Source organism: Emys orbicularis, chromosome 2 (assembly GCF_028017835.1).
Source record: "Emys orbicularis isolate rEmyOrb1 chromosome 2, rEmyOrb1.hap1, whole genome shotgun sequence".
NCBI lineage: Eukaryota > Metazoa > Chordata > Testudines > Emydidae > Emys > Emys orbicularis.
The window spans coordinates 9,378,413-9,401,260 of NC_088684.1; positions in this window are offsets into that span (position 1 = coordinate 9,378,413).

Consider the following 22,848-nt stretch of genomic DNA (forward strand, 5'->3'; position numbering starts at 1 on the left):
TAGTGTTGCCCCCTTCCAGGAAGAGTTTTTATATTTTGTTTCTAACTGTGTGTAGGCCATGAACACAATAGTGGGTGACTCCACTGTTCCCTTCGTGGTCTCTTCCCACAATCCACTATGGAAGCAAGAGCCTTCTCTGCAGCTCCTGCTATTAGGAATGGCCTTCCTGGATCTGTCCAGCTAACTGACCCCCAGTCTGATTTAAAATCTCACATGAAAATAAACATTTGCTCCTTTGTCTTTAACTCTGACATTCCCTCCCTCTCAGCTGTTATGGGTTATTCATCTCCTGCAACTGTGGTGTTTAATTCAGATTAGGAAACATGCTATACACAGTAAAATTGCAGTGAAGTCAGGATTTTCCCCCCTGTTCTTTGGGACTTTGGAGTTTATTTTTTCCCATCTTCTGGCACATGGAGTTTGGGGTTGTTGTTTTATTTCAAGCTTAGGGGGAAAAGTTAATTTTAAAAAAAATTAAAAATACAGAAAGGAGAGAAACAGCAGAGCCACCCACAACCTGGCCCATGTGGGAACTACCTAGGCCCGTGTCTTGCACTAGATGACTATGGTACATAATAGCAACGTGCCTTCCCTATAGCACCTTCTGTGCAAGGAGCTCAGTGCTTTACAAACACCAACATCTGGACAAGAGTTGGGAGGTGGTAGAATCCCCATTTTGCAGATGGGGAAACCGAGGCATGGCACAATTAAGTGATAAATTCAAGGTCACTCCAGAAGCCTGGGAGATTCGGGGGAAGGGAGCACAGATTTCCTTCTCTCTGAGTCCTGTGTTGTAACCGCAGGGCCATCTTTCCATCCAGAGGGGAAAGTGTGAAAGAGAAGAACCTCGAGAGGGAGAAGAAACTGAAGAATGAAAGAGGGGATGCAGTAGCTGTCTGGCTTGACAGGTTGCAAGACACTTGCCAAAGTTTCTCCTTCTTTCTCCTGACCTGCTGTGTATGGGAAGGATCTCAACGGGTGTCAGACTTTCCAGCTAGCCCAAAACAATTTATATTCCCCAGAATAACTCAGTAAAACGCAGGGAGAAAGAAGGGTTGGAAAAAGCTGGCCTGGCAAGAGATTCAGGAAGAGGAAACAGGAAAATCGTCCTTTACAAACATACTGGATGGGTGATGAAGATCCAACAAAGCAGCCCCTGCAGGAAAGGAGGCCGACCCGCCATATTAAATCCAGCGAGTGACTTTCTGCCCCCAGTTCCCAGCACAGGTTCCCCACACCTCACAAAGGGCTCGAGACAGATTGCAAGGTGGGGGGCGTTATGCAGGAAAGGAAAACGTGCCTCTGCAACATACCCAACTGTTCCACCCGAAACGTCCCTTCTCGGGCTAAGCAACAAGCCTCGTTCGGTGGGGCTGGAGTGTCAGTAACTCATGCTGTGTCTGACCCCGAATGCCTTCTCCTTTCTGTTCTGTGTCTGTGTGACAACCTATGTAAGCAGGAAACAGGATTAGGTACAGCAGTGTAACAAGTCAGGGAGATGTGGGCCCGATCCTGGCAGGAGATGAGCACCCTTGCCTTCCATTCAAGCCAACGGAGGTGCTCGGCTTGTGGCAGGATCAGGCCCCTGATGAGCAGTTAATAGAATCTGCTGAAAGACGGGAGGATAAAGAACAGGCCAGGCTGACAGCAACATTGACACTGGTGTTTTCCGATCCAGTGAGTGAAACAAGCCGAGATGAAAACACGTCATTTTTCACCTTTTCTTCTTTGCTCAGCCGAAGAGATTTCTTCCCCTTTCCGCCACATGCATGTCCCGCCGTGCCTCTGCTAGGAGGTTTGAGCTCAGTTAGCCCTGCAGGCTTTCAAGGCCATGCACTGCTACAGACTAGGGACTGAATGGCTAGGCAGCAGTTCTGCAGAAAAGGACCTAGGGGTTACAGTGGACGAGAAGCTGGATATGAGTCGACAGTGTGCCCTTGTTGCCAGGAAGGCTAATGGCATTTTGGGCTGTATAAGTAGGGGCATTGCCAGCAGATCGAGGGACGTGATCGTTCCCCTCTATTCGACATTGGTGAGGCCGCATCTGGAGTACTGTGTCCAGTTTTGGGCCCCACACTACAAGAAGGATGTGGAAAAATTAGAAAGAGTCCAGCGGAGGGCAATCAAAATGATTAGGGGGCTGGAGCACATGACTTATGAGGAGAGGCTGAGGGAACTGGGATTGTTTAGTCTGCAGAAGAGAAGACTGAGGGGGGATTTGATAGCTGCTTTCAACTACCTGAAAGGGGGTTCCAAAGAGGATGGATCTAGACTGTTCTCAGTGGTAGCAGATGATAGAACAAGAAGTAATGGTTTCAAGTTGCAGTGGGGGAGGTTTAGGTTGAATATTAGGAAAAACTTTTTCACTAGGAGGGTGGTGAAGCACTGGAATGGCTTACCTAGGGAGGTGGTGGAATCTCCTTCCTTAGAGGTTTTTAAGGTCAGGCTTGACAAAGCCCTGGCTGGGATGATTTAGTTGGTGTTGGTCCTGCTTTGAGCAGAGGGTTGGATTAGATGACCTCCTGAGGTCTCTTCCAACCCTAATATTCTATGATTCTATGATAAGGTGGAGAAGCCAGGCACTGTGCATTCTGGGCATCCCATCCATACCATGCCCACAGCATCCCCAGTCCCTTCCTCCTGCATGGATCCCACCTGTCAAGAACTCACTCCCTGTGTGGGGTCCTGGAAAGGGAGGGATGATGCTGCAGAGGCAGCTGAACCCTCTCCCCCATTTCTGCAGGAGATGGGGGGATACCCACACATGGACAATCCCCCCTGAGCATGGATCTGGGGCACATGGCTGGGCCCCATGTAAAACCCTTGGGATTTGGTCCATAACCATTATCTCTGAAACTTGGGAATGGGTCTTTTAGCCCAGAGACTGGTGATGAATTGAAAGCTGTTAAAATTATGAGAAATCACTTTAAATTCTCAGGAGGGTTCCTGGACCTGCTTGCAGGCTAAGGGGCTCTGTAGGGAAGCTCGTGATCTGGGTCATTCATCAGTCAGTCTGCAAAGAGCCAACCTACAGCAAGGGGGGCTTGCCCCTCCACCTTAGGGAGCGGCCTGCTTTGTCTCTCCCTGCTTTCGGTTCTTGTGTGTTAAGGTTCTGGATTTTAAGAAATGAAGTCGTGTCACGTTGCAGCATTCCAGAAAGAGTATTCTATGTTTTGATCTAACGTCTCTGTTTGTTTGCCATGAACATAACATAACCCAGGCTATTTCATGACCCTTTCCTGCTCTTTATATTCCAAGTCACCAGCGGGTATGTGTGACAGCAGGATGTAATGCCAATGGTCCGAGGACAAAAGGATCTTTTTGCCTTTCACATTTTATCAGAAATATAGTCCCTCTTGACAGTTTTTTCAGATTTTTGAAAGGGACTGTAATCACTTCATGAAATAATTACACTCCTCTGTGTATAGAAAGCTAGGCTTCCATAAACAGCAAACTGTGCGGCTGTTTCCACATGGGATGGAGCCAAATATCCCATATTATTCCTCAAAACATGGGTTAAAATTCAAAAGCAGCCTGGATTGCTCAGGGGCTTTTTAAAGGGCTAGAGAGCCTTTCACCTCTCGGCCACCAATTGAAATGAAGCCTAGGCTGGTAGGGAGTTGTTACCATGCGGCTGTTTAGTGGCCTGTGAAACATAAGTGTGGTAGCCTCAGTCTGGTTCCCAGTGGTCACATGTCAAGATCACCACAACTGGAAGCCTTGTGGGCAGACACAGCTGGGAGAGCAAGCACTGAATGCGCTACACAGAGGTGCGAACTTTCTGGTTTCCATAGGCGTGCTTGACCTCCGCTCCACCCCAGACCCCACTCCCACTCCACCCTTTCCCCCAAGATTCCCACCCTGCCCCTGCTGCACCCCCACCCCACCTCTTCGTGCCCCATTCCATGCCCTCCCTCAAGCGCGCCCCACTCTCGCTCCACCTCCTACTGCCCCCCAGCACCTCCTACACACCTCTGAACAGCTGATCACTGGTGGGTGGGAGACACTGGGGGAGGAGCTGATCGGTGGTGCCTGCCGACGGGTGGGAGGGGAAGGAGTTGATTGGCGGGGCCCACTGGTGGGTGCTGAGCACCCACTATTTTTTCCCCGTGGGTGCTGCAGCCCCGGAGCCCCCACGGAGTCGGCGCCTATGACTACGGAGATTGAACTCTCCAGCACTGAGAGGCAGGGCAGGATCCAGACACCATTGTGCAAGACGAAGAGGGAAGCTTGCACAGACACCAGCCATGCTTCCTCTGTACGGTGACTACATGACAAACATCGTGCTCTAGGCCCATTATTCCTTCTCCTTTTACTAACATTAATTCACACCGTGTTCCTTTTCATTCAAAAGGAGCTTCCTCCAATAACAACCAGGAAGGATGAAGGGGAAACCAGTCACTGATTAAATATCACAGCGACCTAAGTCTCCATTCCCCCTCTGATGTGTCCACTGGACTGAGCATTTTAGGCCAAGGTTTTCAGAAGCGCCTAGTGGTTTATGGGGGCCTCAATTTTGGGGAGCCCAGCTTGAGACGCTGTAAAGAAGTGGGGCTTTTCTGAAAAGCAGGCCCTTTTCAGGTGTTTCACCCAAAGGTGGAGGCCCCCAAAATCGTAAAGCTCTTTTGAAAATCTTGGTTAATCTTTCATGACACTCTCCTCTTAGTCACGGTTGCTAGAAGCGCGTTCGGATTCCATGTGAGCTGACACTTAGGCCGGTTCTGTTTGATTCGGCACTTACTTATGATTGAACCATGCTGCACTTGTGACTGTCACAGTGTGTAGCTGTGACCCAGGCAACCCAAGTTGGTAATAGCCAGTGGCACACAGTTACAAGTCTATACCCAGGGCCTTGCCTAGACATGCCCAGATGGGCACGTTTCCCCAGTGATCGCCATCTTCACAATATTTCCCCAAAGGGGGCCATGTGGTGTCTGCCGAAAGCTAAGAACTCTCTGGTTGTCATGGTTATTGCGAGACGTACATATGGAAAATATTTGAAGAGTTGTGTAACATGTAGAATAGTGCGTTCCAAAGCTGCTGGAGGTGAAACTGGTCACCGGGGGCAGGGTGGTTCTCCGAGCTAACTCGGTCCAGAGTGAGAACAGTTGACATCTCTCAGCCCAGCCCAGCCAAGTGTTGACAGCCTAGACAAGGTGCAGGCTTTACAAAGAAGCCCAAGAAAAAGACCTGGACTAGGGGGACAATGATGGGTGAACTGAAGTTCCTGGAACACTCTGGTTATGAAACGAGACAAAACGTCTGGAACTGTAAAATAGGAGAAAGAGGGATACAAGATGGGATCCATTATGGGGGCAACACTGCCAGGGTGAACGTCTCATGCTGGACCAAGGGCTGGACAGACGGACCTTTGGGTGAGAAATGCCTTGTTAGACAGGAAAGGCTCTTGTTAATAAGTACAGGGCTCAAATGGCATTTTATATTTTTCTTTTATCTGTAGTCATGTTTCCAATTCTCATCCTGGCTTCTATTTGACTCTTTATCTTAAGCTTTGGCAGATAGACGTCTATTTTACTATAGACACGACTACGTGCTGTGTGCTCAGGAGAGTGTTGAACTGAGGTGAAGCTAGTGAACTGGGGGCACTGCTTCCACAGAGGCAGCGAACGTGTGTGCATTGCGGTGTCCAGAGGTCGAGGGAGTGGGCACTCTAGTATAATAAAGTGGGGTGTACAGGACCTGCACCCCTGGGCCAGAGCAGAACTCTGGGGGCTAGTGATCTCTATCGATTTACCCACAGGTTCTCTGCTCTGCCCCAAAGACTCACTTAGGGAGCCTAAGGGCTGGGGTGTGCAAATTGCTAGCCTGCAGAGGGGAAGAGCGGGGCCTGGGGACCCTGGAGTGGGGCGGTTGTGTTGCCAGCAGCTGATAGTTTTGGGCGAGTTCCCCCGGGGTGGGCACAGAGAAGGCTCCCCCATGCTGTAAGCAGATGGTAGTGATTTACCCTGCACTCCTTGGGGAACTCCGAAAGTGTCGCAGTTGTCAAGGGACCAGCAGTTGCATTTGAAGCATGACATTTGGGGCCAGACTCATCCCTTCATGCAACTCTAGTGGAGGCAGGGGAGTCGAGCTGACCTCATTCAGCGATCGTCGGCCAACTCATCTTTACACCGCCCCATCGGCTCCGTGGAGATTAAACCACTTTATCTAATGTTCGCTCTCCTGCTTAGCCAGCTGGCCTTGAAGAAGCCAGCCCACTATCCTGTCACCAGCAATGGTCGGTGCTACTTGCACCCAAGAAAGGTGATGCAGACATAAGGAATAACCTGCCCACCGGGGAAATTTCCTCCTGACCCCCAATAGTTGACTTATCCCTGAAGCCTGAGATTTTGTATCCCTGGCAAACCTCTCATGAGGTTTTTTTCTCCCAATGTTGTTGCCTTTTTTATTCTTGCTATTGTAACCCTAGATGTTCCAAGCCCCCATTTCTAATCCTCATCCCTTCCACTGTCTGTAATGCTCATGCTCAGAGCGCTATCACGGAGAACATTGCCTTGTTTCAGACACCAGGGGATTTGACTGGTGCGGTTCAGCTAGTCCAGAGTGAGCCAAAGTGGAAATCTCACAATGGAGCCCAATTGGATGGCACCCCCAGCCTGATTCACAGATCAAAGCCATTTAGAGATACTGGGATAAAACTGGACAGTGCTGCGAATGCTTTGGAGATTTACCCATCGCTAGTCATCAGTTAGCCTCTTTATCTCAGCTTTTTTACCTCTCTCTGCATGAGAATTCAATCTCTGGGCTCAGGGGACCAGCAGCACAGCTCTCTTTTAACCAAAATAAACTGTGCTGGCACAAATTCCCATTTTTCGAGATAGATCATGAAAATAAAGAGAAGTTCTTTCCATCCCTCCTCTAGTCAGCATGGGTTTTGTTGGGAAAGCATCAAACACTGGCACCTTCAACACCATTGCGACCCGAGAGTATTCTCCTATTTATTTCCTCATGAGAGACATTTCTGTAGTCGGTGGAGATTTATAGGTTGAAAACAGCTGAGATTTTCCATGGCTTAGAAGCATAAGGAAAAAGAGGGCTTGGGGGTTCGAAGTTGTAAAACAGGACTCGGCCCATGTGAGTTAAGAACATTTGGGACTTTAAATCAATATTATTTTTCCGTCGGGTGGGGGAGACTCTGCAACCCCAACAGCAGGAGGAATCCATGGTTTGGATTTTCAGGAACAACAATAAAGCCCCAGCCCTCGGTAAGCTCTGTTAATGAAAACAAAGCATCGGTTCAAATTGTATTTACAAGTTGGACTCTGCCGAACACTTTATTCCTGTCAAACACTAAGAAGCCAAGAAATATCAAAGTGGCTCATTTAAGCATTTTGGAAACTCGCCAAAGGGTTTCTTCCCCCGCCCCCTGCCCTCTTAATTTGGAGTAAAAGCACCAATTACAATAATCCCATTGAAATGCCCCGCTCTGTTCCTCCGGTTATTTTAACTTTAGACACAACACCACTCTGCAAAGCTGCTGTGTTCCCACTGCCCGAGAGTTATGGGAAAAAGCTATCTTGGTCCTATTAGGAATGCGTCTTGCGTCTCTCCCTTGTTGCCATGCTGCCTTCGGAGATGCCAGTGAATTCAGATAGGGTTGCACAGCCTTGCTGAAGAAGAGACAGCAGATAGGATTAAAGAGAACCTGCCAAGGGGGAAAAAAATGTTAGGGTTGTGCCGTGTTCTTGGTGATGGATGTCAGAGACAGGAAAGGGATTTATTCTGCCTGGTTTTTTACCTTTGAAATTCAGATCTCGTCTCACCTGGAAGATTCTATGGTCTGGTCTGCGATAGATACAGAAATTCTCCACCATTATGAACCCCAGTTGAGCAACACCTGGAAAAAAAAGGGGGAGTGTAAATTAGTGGTGATGTGATTGATCACTTCTCTGAGGTGGAGGAATAAGTCACCATGGTAAGGCAGCAAGCCAAAGGCACAGGAACCAGAGCAAGGGGCATCGAGATTATCTCCATTGACTGGCTGGTGTCAGAGCTATGTATAGGAATCTCAATAATGCTTGATTGTTGAACAGTTCTACTGAGGGGTAAACAGTGAGGTGGCAAAATTTGCAGATGATACAAAACTACTCAAGATAGTTAAGTCCCAGGCAGACTGCGAAGAGCTACAAAAGGATCTCTCAAAACTGGGTGACTTGGCAACAAAATGGCAGATGAAATTTAATGTTGATAAATGCAAAGTAATGCACATTGGAAAACATAATCCCAACTATACATATACAATGAAGGGGTCTAAATTAGCTGTTACCATTCAAGAAAGAGATCTTGGAGTCATTGCGGATAGTTCTCTGAAAGCATCCACTCAATGTGCAGCGGCAGTCAAAAAGCAAACAGAATGTTGGGAATAATTAAGAAAGGGATAGATAATAAGACAGAAAATATCATATTGCCTCTATATAAATCCATGGTACACCCACATCTTGAATACTGCATGCAGATGTGGTTGCTCCATCTCAAAAAAGATTTATTGGAATTGGAAAAGGTTCAGAAAAAGGTTAAAAAAATGATTAGGGGTATGGAACAGCTTCCATATAAGGAGAGATTAATAAGACTGGGACTTTTCAGCTTGGAAAAGAGACAAATAAGGGGGGATATGATTGAGGTCTATAAAATCATGAGTGGTGTGGAGAAAGTAAATAAGGAAGTGTTATTTACTCCTTCTCATAACACAAGAATTAGGGGTCACCAAATGAAATTAATAGGCAGCAGGTTTAAAACAAACAAAAGGAAGTATTTCTTCACACAACGCACAGTCAACCTGTGGAACTCTTTGCCAGAGGATGTTGTGAAGGCCAAGACTATAATAGGGTTTAAAAAAGAACTAGATAAATTCATGGAGGATAGGTCCATCAATGGCTATTAGCCAGGATGGGCAGGGATGGTGTCCCTAGCCTCTGTTTGCCAGAAGCTGGGAATGGGCAACAGGGGATGGATCACTTGATGATTACCTGTTCTGTTCATGCCCTCTGAGGCACCTGGCATTGGCCACTGTTGGAAGACAGGATACAGGACTAGATGGACCTTTGGTCTGACCCAGTATGGCCGTTCTTATGTTCTTATGAGCTCTATGCAGAGCTGTGTGCCTCTGGTTTCCAGGTGTGATCTGAACACATCTTGTAGGATGGGTAGGTGTGAATGAAGGCTAACTTGGGTTCCCCATCACAATCATGATTTTGCATGGGAGCCTCAGCGGAGGATGGAATTGTGGGCAGCACCCAAGGAACTTTTCCTGCCCTGCTAGTCTGTCTACTCCAGTGTCTGTCTTGAAGATTCCATCCATCACTGCCATGAACTGCTGCCACTGGGGGCCTCAGGCAGGGTCTCCAAGGTCCCATGTGAAGATGGCACAGCCATTCAGAGCTCACAATGGCTGCAGCCGTTGGGGTGACAGCCACAGCACACAGGGTCTTTGAGAAGATGTGCCTTTGTATCTGTGCAGCATCCACCAGGGCTCCTATGCCCTGCACTTTGACATGTGCAAAAACTGCTTGTAATGAAAAATACTAGAGCTCCCCAGCGTGTTGTAGGAAACTCCAGTTGTGTCCTTTCACTCAACTCCACTGACTCTTCCTGCCTGTGAAGCATCTGTAGCACAGTTGGTTACGTCCCAGCTCATGGTCTCCACAGTCCAACAGGACAATTCAGATTGCTTTCAGTCCAACATCTCTGTATCTAGCCATGTTGCTGATTCAGCAGCAACCGCACATGGTGCTCACGTCAGGTGGAAGCTACTGTTTTAGCTTCAGCATGGACATACAAGGCCCGACCTTCCACCCACTGCAGGCAACAGCAGAAGGCCCATTGTCTTCAACAGGAGCAGCATAGGGCCACCAGGATCCTACTTCAGAATTTCCAAACACCTGGGTAGCTGATGAGAAGGGAAAATGCAGCATTGCAGATGAAAAAGGAGAGTAATTCAGAGGAAAGCTATAACTCAGATGCCTGGTACTTAGAGCTTCGATGTAGGGCTTTCTGCTCCTGTGACACATCTTGGCTCCAATGCTGTATCCATGGGGTGTGTGTCCTGGTGGTGTGGGCTAGGGTTCCTGGGCTACTTCCCAATGCTTGGAGCCGGCGTTAGTATAAATCCAGCTGTGTTTTCTGAGTTATTTCCCTTTCCCGGAGAGGAGAAGCCACCTCTGGTCAGGATCATCAGTCACTTTAATTTACAATTGTGAAAGACCTCAACACTGATGTCACGAGCACCTAAGACAAATGACTGGAGTTGCTTACTCCAAGCTCACAAGAGAGGAGCAGCATTTTTGGCATAGCCACTCTTGGACTTAATCTTTCTCAAGCACCCAGAACCCCATCTATTAATCAAAGTGCCTGACGCATACAAATTCAGCTGGCTACGTGATGATTGCAGTCAATGCCACCCCTTAAATATTTCCTGTTTAAAAAGTCCTCGTCTTTGAAGACATGAGCTTTTCAGGAGGGAGCTTTCGTCAGCTACATGAGAGAGACTCTAGCTGCTTAATGCTTTTACAAGGCAGTTCAGATTAACCCAGGGCACAGTGCAGGGAGGTTATTCAAACCTGACTCACAGCAACCGAGTCAGATTTTCCTTTCAGTGGAAACCGACGCTAAGTTCATATGCCATCAGATCTCACACTTCAGGGCACAAACAGATCACGGGATGGGGTCAGAATATTTTCCCTCCATGGTAAAATAATATTTTTATGCTGATATAGGTCCTTTCACACGGGACCTTTCCAAACAGCATTACAAGCTAGGAAATGATCATTACTGTTAGTTTATAAACTCTTTGGAGCAGCAGAGACATTGTCATCATACTTGTCTATGAAGCACCCTGCACATGAGCAGTACTGTACATATAAGAATGGATTAAAGTAATTCATAACACAGAAATGCAGCCACCTCTGAGGTGGAACATGGCAGCTGTTTAATAGCGCACCACAACGCTACACAATAAGAAATGAAGAATACCATCGAGTTGAAACTGCAGAGGGAATTTAAGCAAGGCACAATGCAGTTGTCCAGCCTGGAATTTGTCTGGGGCATTGAGGCTAACACTTCTGCTCTAGTGAAAGGTGTCCTGGAGTCCATGATAAGGGTAAGTGCTCAGTTTTCCATCTCATTGAAAACTTGTACCTTCAACATCACGCTGCCCGCTACCACCTGGCTGGGATGTTGGCTCAATAGGGATTCAGAGGGAAGATGGCAGGGACTGAATCCCCATTGTCTCTTCCTGCAGTGCCATGAGCAGAGCCTGGCGCAGCTGGGTGCGTTAGGAAGAGCTCACACACACTTCTCGGGTACCCAGCATTTAACCAGACACTAGAAATACATCTAATTCCGAGACAGAGAGCCACACTCTCTTCTCCCTTCCTTAGCAGAGCCACTGGGAATGGGGCCAGATGGTGGCCAGGCAGAGGGACATGGCTGGGGTGCTCTGCGGGATCCCCTCCAACCTAAGTGAGGTTCAGGCTCAGCTGGACATCATGGGGAGGGAATTGTGCCCTCCAGGAAAACAGCTCTGCCCCGGGATCTTCCTAGCTCCACTCTGGGAGTCTGTCACCTGAATTATCCCTTCACTATCAGCTGTTGCAGCAGGTGCAGAGAGAGGCCGGCCCTGAGATGTATTTTCACGTACAACAAATGCACAGGCCACGCCCTCTCTTTTAAAGCCATGACAAAGTGCTGAAAAGCAGCCCGGGCTGGGAAAACGAGCTCAGGGTGGGAGACAGCCGATCCCTGCACTCTAATCCCAGCTCCTGCCCCTCATATGCTGTGTGACCATGGGCAAGTCAACTCCCCTCCCTCTGCCTCGGTTTCCCCTTTGATAACGTCGAGCTCACACTGATTCATGTGCTGACATAGCTCCCATTAGCACAGCATCTGAGCCGCCTCACAGTCTTAACGTACACACAACAGCCTGTAAGATAGAGACATGCTATTGTCCCCACTTTACAGGTAACCCTGTAACAGTCTACACAACAAAGGAAAACCCATGGCTGGCTTGTGCCAGCTGACTAGGGCTCTGGCAGTGGGGCTGTTTCATTGCAGTATAGACTTCTGGGCTGGAGCCCGGGCTCTAGGACCCTGCAGGATGGGAGGGTGTCTAGTTGCTTTGTAGATATACCCAGTGAGGCTATGTGATTCGCCTAAGGTCTCACACAGAAGTCAGTGGCAGAACAGGGAATCAACCTGGCTCTCCTGAGTCGTAAGCTAGCCCCCTGCCCACTGGTGCATTGTTCCAGTTTTAGCTAGTGTAACATGCTAGTAAGAGCATTGCCGGTAGATGCAGGGAAGTGATTATTCCCCTCTATTCAGCACTGGTGAGGCCACACCTGGAGTATTGCATCCAGTTTTGGTCCCCCCACAACAGAAGGGATGTGGACAAATTGGAGAGTCCAGTGGAGGGCAATGAAAATGATTAGGGGGCTGGGGCACATGACTTATGAGGAGAGGCTGAGGGAACTGGGGTTATTTAGTCTGCAGAAGAGAAGAGTGAGGGGGGATTTGATAGCTGCTTTCAACTACCTGAAAGGGGGTTCCAAAGAGGATTGAGCTCGGCTGTTCTCAGTGGTGGCAGATGACAGAACAAGGAGCAATGGTCTCAAGTTGCAGCGGGAAGGTCTAGGTTGGATATTAGGAAACACTATTTCACTAGGAGGGTGGTGAAGCACTGGAATGGGTTACCTAGGGAGGTGGTGGAATCTCCATCCTTACAGGTTTTTAAGGCCTAGCTTGACAAAGCCCTGTCTGGGATGATTTAGTTGGTGTTGGTCCTGCTTTGAGCAGGGGGTTGGACTGGATGACCTCCTGAGGTCTCTTCCAACCCTAATCTTCTATGATTCTATGACATGGAGGCATTTGGACATCGGCATAAAACTGGAATAACCCAGTGGCCAGGCCAGCTCTTGGCCTATGTGTAGGTGCCGAGTGTGATTGCTTAAACTGGGGAAGAGAAGAAATCAATCCATTGACGCAACAATCAGTGACCCAATGTGACCTGACTTTTTTTACTTCCTCCCACACACCCCCAACACCATGTTTCAGCTCGGTTGGTTATTGGCAACTTACAGGCTCCACTGACATTGCTCCCTGGAGGCTGGCCGTATCGGGCTCACCTTGTTAGCTGGGCCCTTGCCTGAGCTCACTGGAGCCCAGAGAAGTCTGAATCGGTTCCCCTTCTTCCCGGCTGCCACTGTTCTGAAGTGGTTCCATCAGCTTTCTCAACAGTTCTACATCGATTGCTGGGTCGTTAACATCCCAGCCCAGCCCAAAGACGACGTATTCCGGGTCCGATCAGCGAGAGTATACAAACCATTTACATGATCCCTATGAAATATTATGCAATTATATTGCATAGCAATGCAGCTTCCTGCCTCAGAGCCCCTCTCTGCACAAGGGGCGTGCTTCACCCATCCGTTTGTAATCCATGTTCCCAGTGTCTGGGCTGGGTTGGCCTTGCTGCCCATCTGTGGTCCCTTCTCCATCATGGTCACTCTCTCTCTAACCTGTAACCTCCCACCTGCATGGGAGCCTATGTGCAGCGCCACGTTCCTGGCTCCCCATGGTACTGTCCCAACTGCCAGGCCCTCCTCTGGGAAGGCCGCTGCTGTTACTATCAGGACCTGGCACTCTTCATGGTTTTAGGGCTATCATTTTGGCATCCTTTGGAGAAAGCTGGTGCCCTCTGCTAGCTCCCCAGCCTGCTCCAGCACTGGGGAGGGAAGGGTAATTTCCACTCTGTGGGGGCTGAATGTTTTCTGATTCATCTCATCTGCATCTATATGGCTTTATACTGAATGGGATGATGAAGTGTGCTTAGGTCCATCTTGAATGGCCGTCCCATTGTTAGAGAGCTCAGGACCCAAGATTCCAAGGCCACATGATTATCAATGGTCCCTTCCGGCCTTGGGATCGATGAGCCTATGAATCTAGGGCCCTGGAGCACCATGTTGCACCAGTCCTCACTAATGGCACCACTCCTAGGCAAGCACTGTAGGCATTTCATCCACACTGGCTCTAGCATCTGGTAGGTCCCAAATAGTCTCCCACTGCCTACCACCCCACGCTCCTTCCACAGTAACCCGGACACCATCCCTCTGTCCCCAGCCACCTGGAGAGCAATATCCCTCCTGAGCTGGATGGAAAGGGGCAACAGCTGATTCTCCCATAGCAGAGTCATCACATGCCCCCTGCTGACTGACCCACCATCTCTCGGCTGAGTCGTACGGAATGACTCTACTGGAACCTATGGAATTATTCTGGATTTACACTGGTGTAACTAACTGAGTCCAATCTCTTGTTTTCTGTATCTCTCTCTTCCCACGCTCCATCCCTGACTCCTTCATCTCCCTCTCTTTCTCAGCATTGCTCTCCATCTTCCTCACTCTCATGTACGTAGAAAACAGGCTGCTCTAATTTCAGCAAAATCAACCTAAAAATAGCCTTTGTAGTTTCTATGTACCACTAAGAGCTGAGCAGGCTCATTTTAGCATCATCTGCATTTGTTCTTTCCAGCCAGAGACATAACCAGAAGGAAATCTGCCTAGCCCTTTGGGAATTTCAGGTGAGGGCTGTCCCTCTGCAGAGCACGCTGAGAAGTGGTTCATTCTACCAGGGGCTCATGCGTCCTTGCTCCCTTTCCTTGCACACACACAGCTTCCAGACCTGAAGCTAAACTTCTTTGGGAGCCCAAAAGCCAGCTGCCTGTTTCTGAAGCTGGCATGGTTGGTAAGGAGAGAGAGACGTGATCCGATTTCACCGCAGTCATTCACAGCGACCACACCAAAGGACCACGCTATCCAGCTGGGAATGGCGCTTGAATGTTTTCCTGACAGATGCATTAGCGATATTGTAGACAGACAACGGTGGGGATTGTGTATGGCTTCTGTAACGTTAAGAGCCTGCAACTGCGCCTTTCAGACCTGGAACACGCTGGATGCCAATTTAAGCGTTGGAGGCAGTTGCATTTGGAATTTGAAGTTCCAGCCTGCATCAAAGAATGATGCAGGGCTGAATGTCGCTTGCAAATAATGGTCCTCCTTGCTCTACTAACCTGGTGGTGGTGGGGAAGGTGGCACTGTTCTGAGCCATTCTAGCTATAAGAGACAACTGACTGACTGGATTGTGGGAGACATAAAAATGAGCACAGGAGAAATTAGTCTACATGGGACGCAACCAGGCTATTCTTACAGTAGGAAAAACCTTGTCTGAACTAGGAAGTGGAGGCGAGAAACTGGTCCATGCTGTCAGGGGTCCCTCCTCACTCTAAACTCTAGGGTACAGATGTGGGGACCTGCATGAAAAAACCCCTAAACTTATTTCTACCAGCTTAGGTTAAAAACTTTCCCAAGGCACAAATTCTTCCTTGCCCTTGCCACCACCAAGTGATTTAGACAAAGATTCAGGAAAAAGACCACTTGGAGTTCCTGTTTCCCCAAAATATCCCCCCAAACTCCTTCACCCCCTTTCCTGGGAGGCTTGAGAGTAACCAAGGTGAGCCCAGACCAGACCCTTGGGTTTTTAGGACACTAAAAACCCCAATCAGATTCTTAAAAACAGAACTTTATTATAAAGAAAAAAGTAAAAGAAGCACCTCTGTAAAATCAGGATGGAAGGTAATTTACAGGGTAATCAGATTCAAAACACAGAGGATTCCCCTCTAGGCAAAACTTTAAAGTTACAAAAGCAGGGATAAACCTCCCTCTTAGCACAGGGACGATTCACAAGCTAAAACAAAAGATAATCTAACGCATTTCCTTCCTATTACTTACCATTTGTAATCTTAGAGGCTTAGTTCAGGTATGGCTTTAGGAGATGTATTTTCCCTGCCCTGATTCCTTGCTGACCCAGAGAGAACAAAAGAACACAAAACAAAAACCTTCCCCCACAGATCTGAAAGTATCTTCTCCCTTTATTGGTCCTTTTGGTCAGGTGCCAACCAGGTTATCTGAGCTTCTTAACCCTTTACAGGGAAAGGAGGGATTTTATGCTACCCTTAGCTGTACGTTCATGACACATGGGAATGACCTCGGATAAGCCTCAGAACTGCTGGTTGCTTATCAGCACTGCAGCAAACCACCAAATGGTTGGACGTTTGCCCATCACGGCTGGATAGGCCTTTGCCTTAGAGAGATGCTGCCAGCTGAAGATAATTAATTACAATATCACACTCCAGTTAGGCAGCAACTTGTGTAGATATCCATGTACATGGGAGCAAAGCAACAAAGTGCCGCGGGTTTGGTGGTGAGTTTTTTGGCATCTGATGTAATTTACAAAACAGTTCTCCCAGTGATCAATAGGAATGAGCCAACAGCAAGTCTGTAGTCTCTTCCTGGAATGATAGATGTCCGTTTCTAGTAAACTCCTGGAGAACGTGCTGGCCAAGCTGTTGAAGCACAGAGAAAAGCCTTATAGGGTGTAAATTAACAAGCTATAAAATATATCAACAAAGCGGCTATTTCGCAGGTGATTTACTGCCTCCCTGTGAGTTCATAGATCTGCTTTATAGGCTGGGGGTGAAAATCAATGCTGATAGATGCTGGGAATCACTGATGTACAATGAGGCATTCTCAGCGTCTTCCTTTCAAAGGGCTTCTTCCCTGCTGCTGGAATTACAAGGGCTTCGGTACAGACTGGCAAAGCATGTCCCATTGATGGCCTGCCCCTTTACTGATTAAACAAGGCTGGTGAAATGATTTGAACTCCCTCTCCTGCTCTTTGGCTTTCCCTATCCAGCGCATGCGGCAGCTCTTTTACTCTGACTAGCTGTTTTAGGTGTTGGCCTTGCTCATTGGGTAGGGTTAAGGTAGTCGACCAATCTGGAGTCATAAAGGAATGGTCTTCCAGAGCATAATGGCCAGAACCTTGTGGGGAAGAGACGGGGTGACTTTTTTATTAGGCACTGACCTTTAGTGGAGTAACACTAATTCCCAGTTACACTCAGGCCACTTCATACTATGAGGCCTTAGGGTGAACACAAATTACATTTGCACCTACCTTGAAGCCCCGGAGCAGTGAAAAGTGGAATGGTAGTGGAATGGCAGTGGAATAAGGCCCCAGTGGTGGCTTTGACCCAAGATGTGTATTACACTTTCTGTAACAGGTGTTGAAAATGTTTTGGGTCTGTCTATGCAAGAAGTTAAACCATTTCCACCCCAGTTGTGGGATGGCCAGGAGGGACCCCCCTGTTGACACCATCTCATTCCCCAAGTGTAGGCATGCCCTGAAAGGTCAGAATTATACAAATTATTTTGGTTTCTATGGCAAGCTACAGAATTTGCTCCTCTTCCCCACTTCGATCACTCAGGGGACCGATATGATGCAGCCTCTTATACACCCTCATATCTGCGCAGGTGCTGAGGACGATATCTCTTGCTATGATGGAGCTGGTCTTTCTCATTGAGACTGTCTGGTTTAGTCGGAGATGCTCAGCTCTTCCTCACAATTACTAGTTTTCCCTTGACAACCTCAGGCTGAGTCAGAAAAAAGCAGTCCGAGGAGGTGTGCTGGGCATGAATTCACTGTTCATGGGGATCTACTGAAAGACAAGAGTGATGGAAATAGTTTTGGTTCTGGTTTTTAGGTCTGGCTTTAGGAGACTGTATTTTACCCAAGGAGGCTGTACTATGCTAGCCAAGGAAAAGCCATTCCCTCTTATGCAAACCCATGGAAAGTCTCAAGATGGCTCCCATAACCAGGTCCCAATATGATATATAATGCCTTCTATGCGTGACATTAAAACCCCTGTCTAACAGCCATGGAAGTCCAATGGCAAAACTACCACTGACATCAATGAGCGCAGGAGTAGGCCTGAAAAATTAACTTCTCCAGTTACATCATTTACATAGACAGTGTTTACATTCCCGCTCCTCAGCGAGGTGAGATTTACATTGGCCCGTGCTCTGCCATAAAGCAATGGGCCCTTACCTCACTTGGTCTGACTGAATAAAGCCCCACCTACTCCTCTGAGGACTCCATCACTTCACATGAATCAAGCGTGCTCTTTTCTTTTCAAACAATGCATCTCCTTCCAGCCGCAAAGCATCGGTGTTCAGGTCACCCTGCAAGCTAGCTAGTTAGGCGAGTGACAGCAAGGTATCTTTTTATGAGTATAACATTGGAGAGGCCTTGGGCTTGAGTTAATGGAAACGTCTGGGAACTTGTTTTCTGCTGTTTTAGTACTGTACCAGGCTGAGAGTACTGCGAATTCCCACCTTGGATTGAGAAAAGGAGGAGAGGGTAGAAGAGGCAAAGAAGCTCTGAGCAGAAAGGTCATGGAAGTAAAGTAGTGACAAGCTCATGTTTACAAGCAGCACTAGTGTGAACCTTGGCTTGCTCCTCTCCAGCCCTTACTCATCTGAGAAGTCCTTGTTTACAACCCCAGCTTCAGCAAAGCATTTAAATCCCATTGACTTCAAAGGGGCTATTCACATACCTAAGTTAAACATGTGCTTAAGTGCCTTGTTGAATTGGGGCCCAAGTGAGCTGGCCCATGGGCTAATGGAGAGCCCTTAAAACTGCTTGGCTTTGGTGCAGTACAAATGTGGTGGGATTTTTTTAAATTGTAGCTGGCATGGAAGAGCTGAAGGAATGGGGAAATGTAGCAATAATACTAGAAATGGGCCTGAGGTTTTATGCCACAAAGCTTCCAGAAATAGCTCCAAAATGGGATCCTTTAAAAAAAACAAAAAAAAAGGTGCTTTATTGGTGTAATTAAGGTGATGCCTCAGGGTTCTGTTTGCCGAGACAAGCAAAGACGAGAGAGAACGTGTGAGAGAGCTAGAGATGGAAATATGAAGAGATGCATGATGCTTGATCAGACATAGATCTGGCCCAGCAATCCATGAAGTGTAGTGTCACTGCTTGAGTGTTGACCTTACATACCTATGACTAAAGGTGCATGTAGTCAAAATATATTTTAGTGCACACGTCTAACGCCCAGTCATATATTCCAAGGCCAGAAGGGACCAATGGGATGATCTAATCTGACATCCTGTATCACACAGTCTGAATTTGTCTAGCTTCAACTTCCAGCCATTAGATCGTATTATACTTTTCTCTGCTTGACTGAAGAGCCAGATATCATATATTTGTTCCCCATGTAGGTACTTATAGACTATAATTGACTCCCACTGGATAAAAAGCAGGGCCGGCTCCAGGGTTTTTGCCGCCCCAAGTGGCACACACACACAAAAAAAAAGCCGCGATCGCGATCTGCGACGGCAATTCGGTGGGAGGTCCTTCGCTCCGAGCGGGAGTGAGGGACCGTCCACCGAATTGCCGCCGAATAGCTGGATGTGCCGCCCCTCTCCGGAGTGGCCGCCCCAAGCACCTGCTTGGCAAGCTGGTGCCTGGAGCCGGCCCTGATAAAAAGCCTGGCTTAAAACAGACTCAGTGCTCTTTGGATCTGGCCTTGAATTAGTTGCCAAGTTTGGACAAGAGAGGGCAGACGTTGTGGGTCAGCAACAAACTGCTACTTTGCTGTTGCTTATTCACAGTAAAGGAATTAAAGACGGCTGCCGACTTCCATGAATTTTGTAGGCAGACTGTTAGGGCTTAATTCGCCACTGCCCTGCACCTCATGTTATCACTTACACCTCTGGAAATAGGTCACAGTTCAGGGCAACTGCACCTATATTTACCCCTCAGTGGTCCAGCAAGGGCCACCCACTCTCAGGTTTCCATCTCCCCTGCCCATTGCCTTTCTTGGGTGGAGTTCTGCATCTCACTCGCTTCTGATCAGAGTATTTCCAGGCTTTACAGTTCGCTGCCTTCACTGTGTTATTCCCAGCCAAGACAGGCTGCTCAACCGGCCTGCTTGCTTTCTTGTGAGAGTCGGTTAACAATGAGACTGTCAGCAGTTACAGACTTACCACACAGCTCTCTTTACTCAAGCCTGTTTTATTCGGAAGGTAAAGGCACTACAGAGAAAACATATCAAAATCACTCAGAGAACCTACACACGTGCTACTAAAGAGCATGGAAAAATTGGAGAGAGTCCAGCGGAGGGCAATGAAAATGATGAGGGGGCTGGGGCACATGACTTACAAGGAGAGGCTGAGAGAACTGGGGTTATTTAGTCTGCCGAAGAGATGGGGGGGGGCGGGATTTGATAGCAGCCTTCAATTACCTGAAAGGGGGTTCCAAAGAGGATGGATCTAGACTGTTTTCAGTGGTGGCAGATGACAGAACAAGGAGCAATGGTCTCAAGTTGCAGTGGGGGAGGTCTAGGTTGGATATTAAGAAAAACTATTTCACTAGGAGGGTGGTGAAGCTCTGGAATGGGTTACCTAGGGAGGTGGTGGAATCTCCTTCCTTAGAGATTTTTAAGGTCAGGCTTGACAAAGCCCTGGCTGGGATGATTTAGTTGGGGATTGGTCCTGCTTTGAGCAGGGGATTGGACTAGATGACCTCCTGAGGTCCCTTCCAACACTGATATTCTATGATTCTATGATCCCAGTGATCACTCCAACCCTAACATGGGCTCTGGTAGGAACAGTCCTTCAACACCCCAGCCAAGGGTTTCCTTGTGGTTTTAAGTGCATCACAGCTTCAGTACAGTCTTGAGGGGCCTCAGTAGGTCCAGTCTATTTATCCAAAAATCTTGTCTTTGCCTGTTGGTCCCTGGAGAACGCAGCTTGAACTAGTATATGTGAACCTCTCCAGGGGTGTGGTCTCAAAGGGTTGATAATGGAGGAGGTATATTAGCATCCCCCGCCTCACAGAAGATTTGCATACAATTGCACCGTGACACATACCCAATTGCATTTTAAAAACAATGGACCGAAAAGGTATTCAACCTCATTCAATAAGGTTTACATTTATTTTAACTTCGTCAGGTTTGTCCAGGATATTGTCCGTCTGTCACAAGTTATACCTATGGAAAGTGGGTGCACAGTGCTACTGCTGGTGTACCTAAGTGGCGATATCTGACTTGGTAGCCTTTTACACCTACCCTGCACTGCCTTTGCACAGGATTGGTTCCATTAGAGGCAAAGCTTCAGAGAATCAGATCTATTAGGTGGATGTGGCCACCTAGGGAAAGCCACACAAATGCTCAAAACATAAGATTAGTTTCAAGTTCATATAAACTGGAAGCAAGGATAATCCCAGGACAACTCATCAGGGCCAAAAAAGCATTACATGTAATTTCCATCCATTATGAGATCTACAATCCACTGCTTACCTTACTGATAGAGCCAGGCTCTGATATTTAACAAACTACTTTTAAAAAGTATCAGAGGGGTAGCCGTGTTAGTCTGTATCCACAAAAACAACAAGGAGTCCGGTGGCACCTTAAAGATGAATAGATTTATTTGGGCATAAGCTTTCGTGGGTAAAAAAAACACTTCTTCAGTTACCCACGAAAGCTTATGCCCAAATAAATCCGTTAGTCTTTAAGGTGCCACCAGACTCCTCATTGTTTTTACTTTTAAAAAGTAAAGGGAAAAAACACATAAAACAACAAAGAAATAAAGGGATGTGTAGTAATTACACCATGAGTGTGTTCAGGGAGTCCGTTTGCTCTCCACCTGGTCCAGCTGAGTGGATAGTGTCAAAATGTCTTCACAAGATTTCCTCATAGTTTGATTCCTCCACACTTGTAAGCGTTTTGCTCTTTTTCACTGAGAATCTTGGGGTCCCTGTAGCTAAAGAACCACAGTAACCACCAGTTACTCAAACTCTCCCTCTCTCTCGTAGCATCTGTGACACAAACAAGCTGCTTTTCAAATTTTTAACAAGGCTAAAGGCATGAAATAGGAGCTGATCTCCTATCAGAGAGGAAGGATTGTCTAGTGGTTAGGGCATTGTGTTGGGCGACCTGGGTTAAATTTCCCATGTGCCTTGGGCAAATCACTGAGTGCCTTCATTAGCCATCTGTAAGATGGGGGAAATAGCTCTTCCCTACCTCACAGGGGTGTCGTGAGGACAAATACATTAAAGATTTTGAGGTGCTCAGATACTTCAGGGGGCCTTAATAGTATGTTAGTAAGCTAGATAGATAATACTCAGATAGATACTCAGAATAATCTAGATAGATAGTACTCAAATAATAGGGGGCCTTAGGAGTAAGTTTGCAATCTAGATAGATCTAAACTGTCTCTCTCTATCTCTGCCTAGGTTCATCCACCACCATGGTACCTTAGTGCCTGATGGCAATATCAGCGTAATCACTGGAAAGGAAGATGATGTAAATGAAAATTCTACTGCAGAGGATGCCGCCTTGGGTGCTCAGGAAGGATCAGAGGAAGATCCCATCCCAGTGCCCTTCCTTAGAGCTGCCTTCACCCAGTCTAAGTGCAGACCTCCTAGGAGACTCCGTGTTTTTGTCTGATTTCACCACTCTCGGGTGGTAAATGGCTCCCGTTCTCTGACATTGAAGTTTGCTTGCCTGGCTGCGAGGGGATCTGGGGTGAAGATGGACTGAGGATCTTAGAGGGACATGCTCTGCTCTGCTCTCGTGCTTCATTGTTGGTTTCTTTAATCTAAAGTCATACTCGTGGAGAATGAAAGTGCCCCATTTTGCTGCTGGTAGATGGAGATCATAACCGAGATGATACTCCTTTCTTCATGGGGATCTTGGGAGATTTGTGACCCCTGACTCCCTCTGCAGTGCAAGGCAGCTGGAAATCCAGCTTAACCAGCTACCTAGCAATTCCTCTTGCACAAGAAGACTCCCTAGGTAGCATAAAGCCAGTGTAGCCACATGACATGCCCTCAGCTCCCAGAGCATGCGGCATGCTTGGAGAAAAAAGGGCCTCGTCAGAGTGCCACTGCATTCCGGCTATTCGCAGCTGCCAGAATTGTCCCTTTGGGCCATTGGCAGCT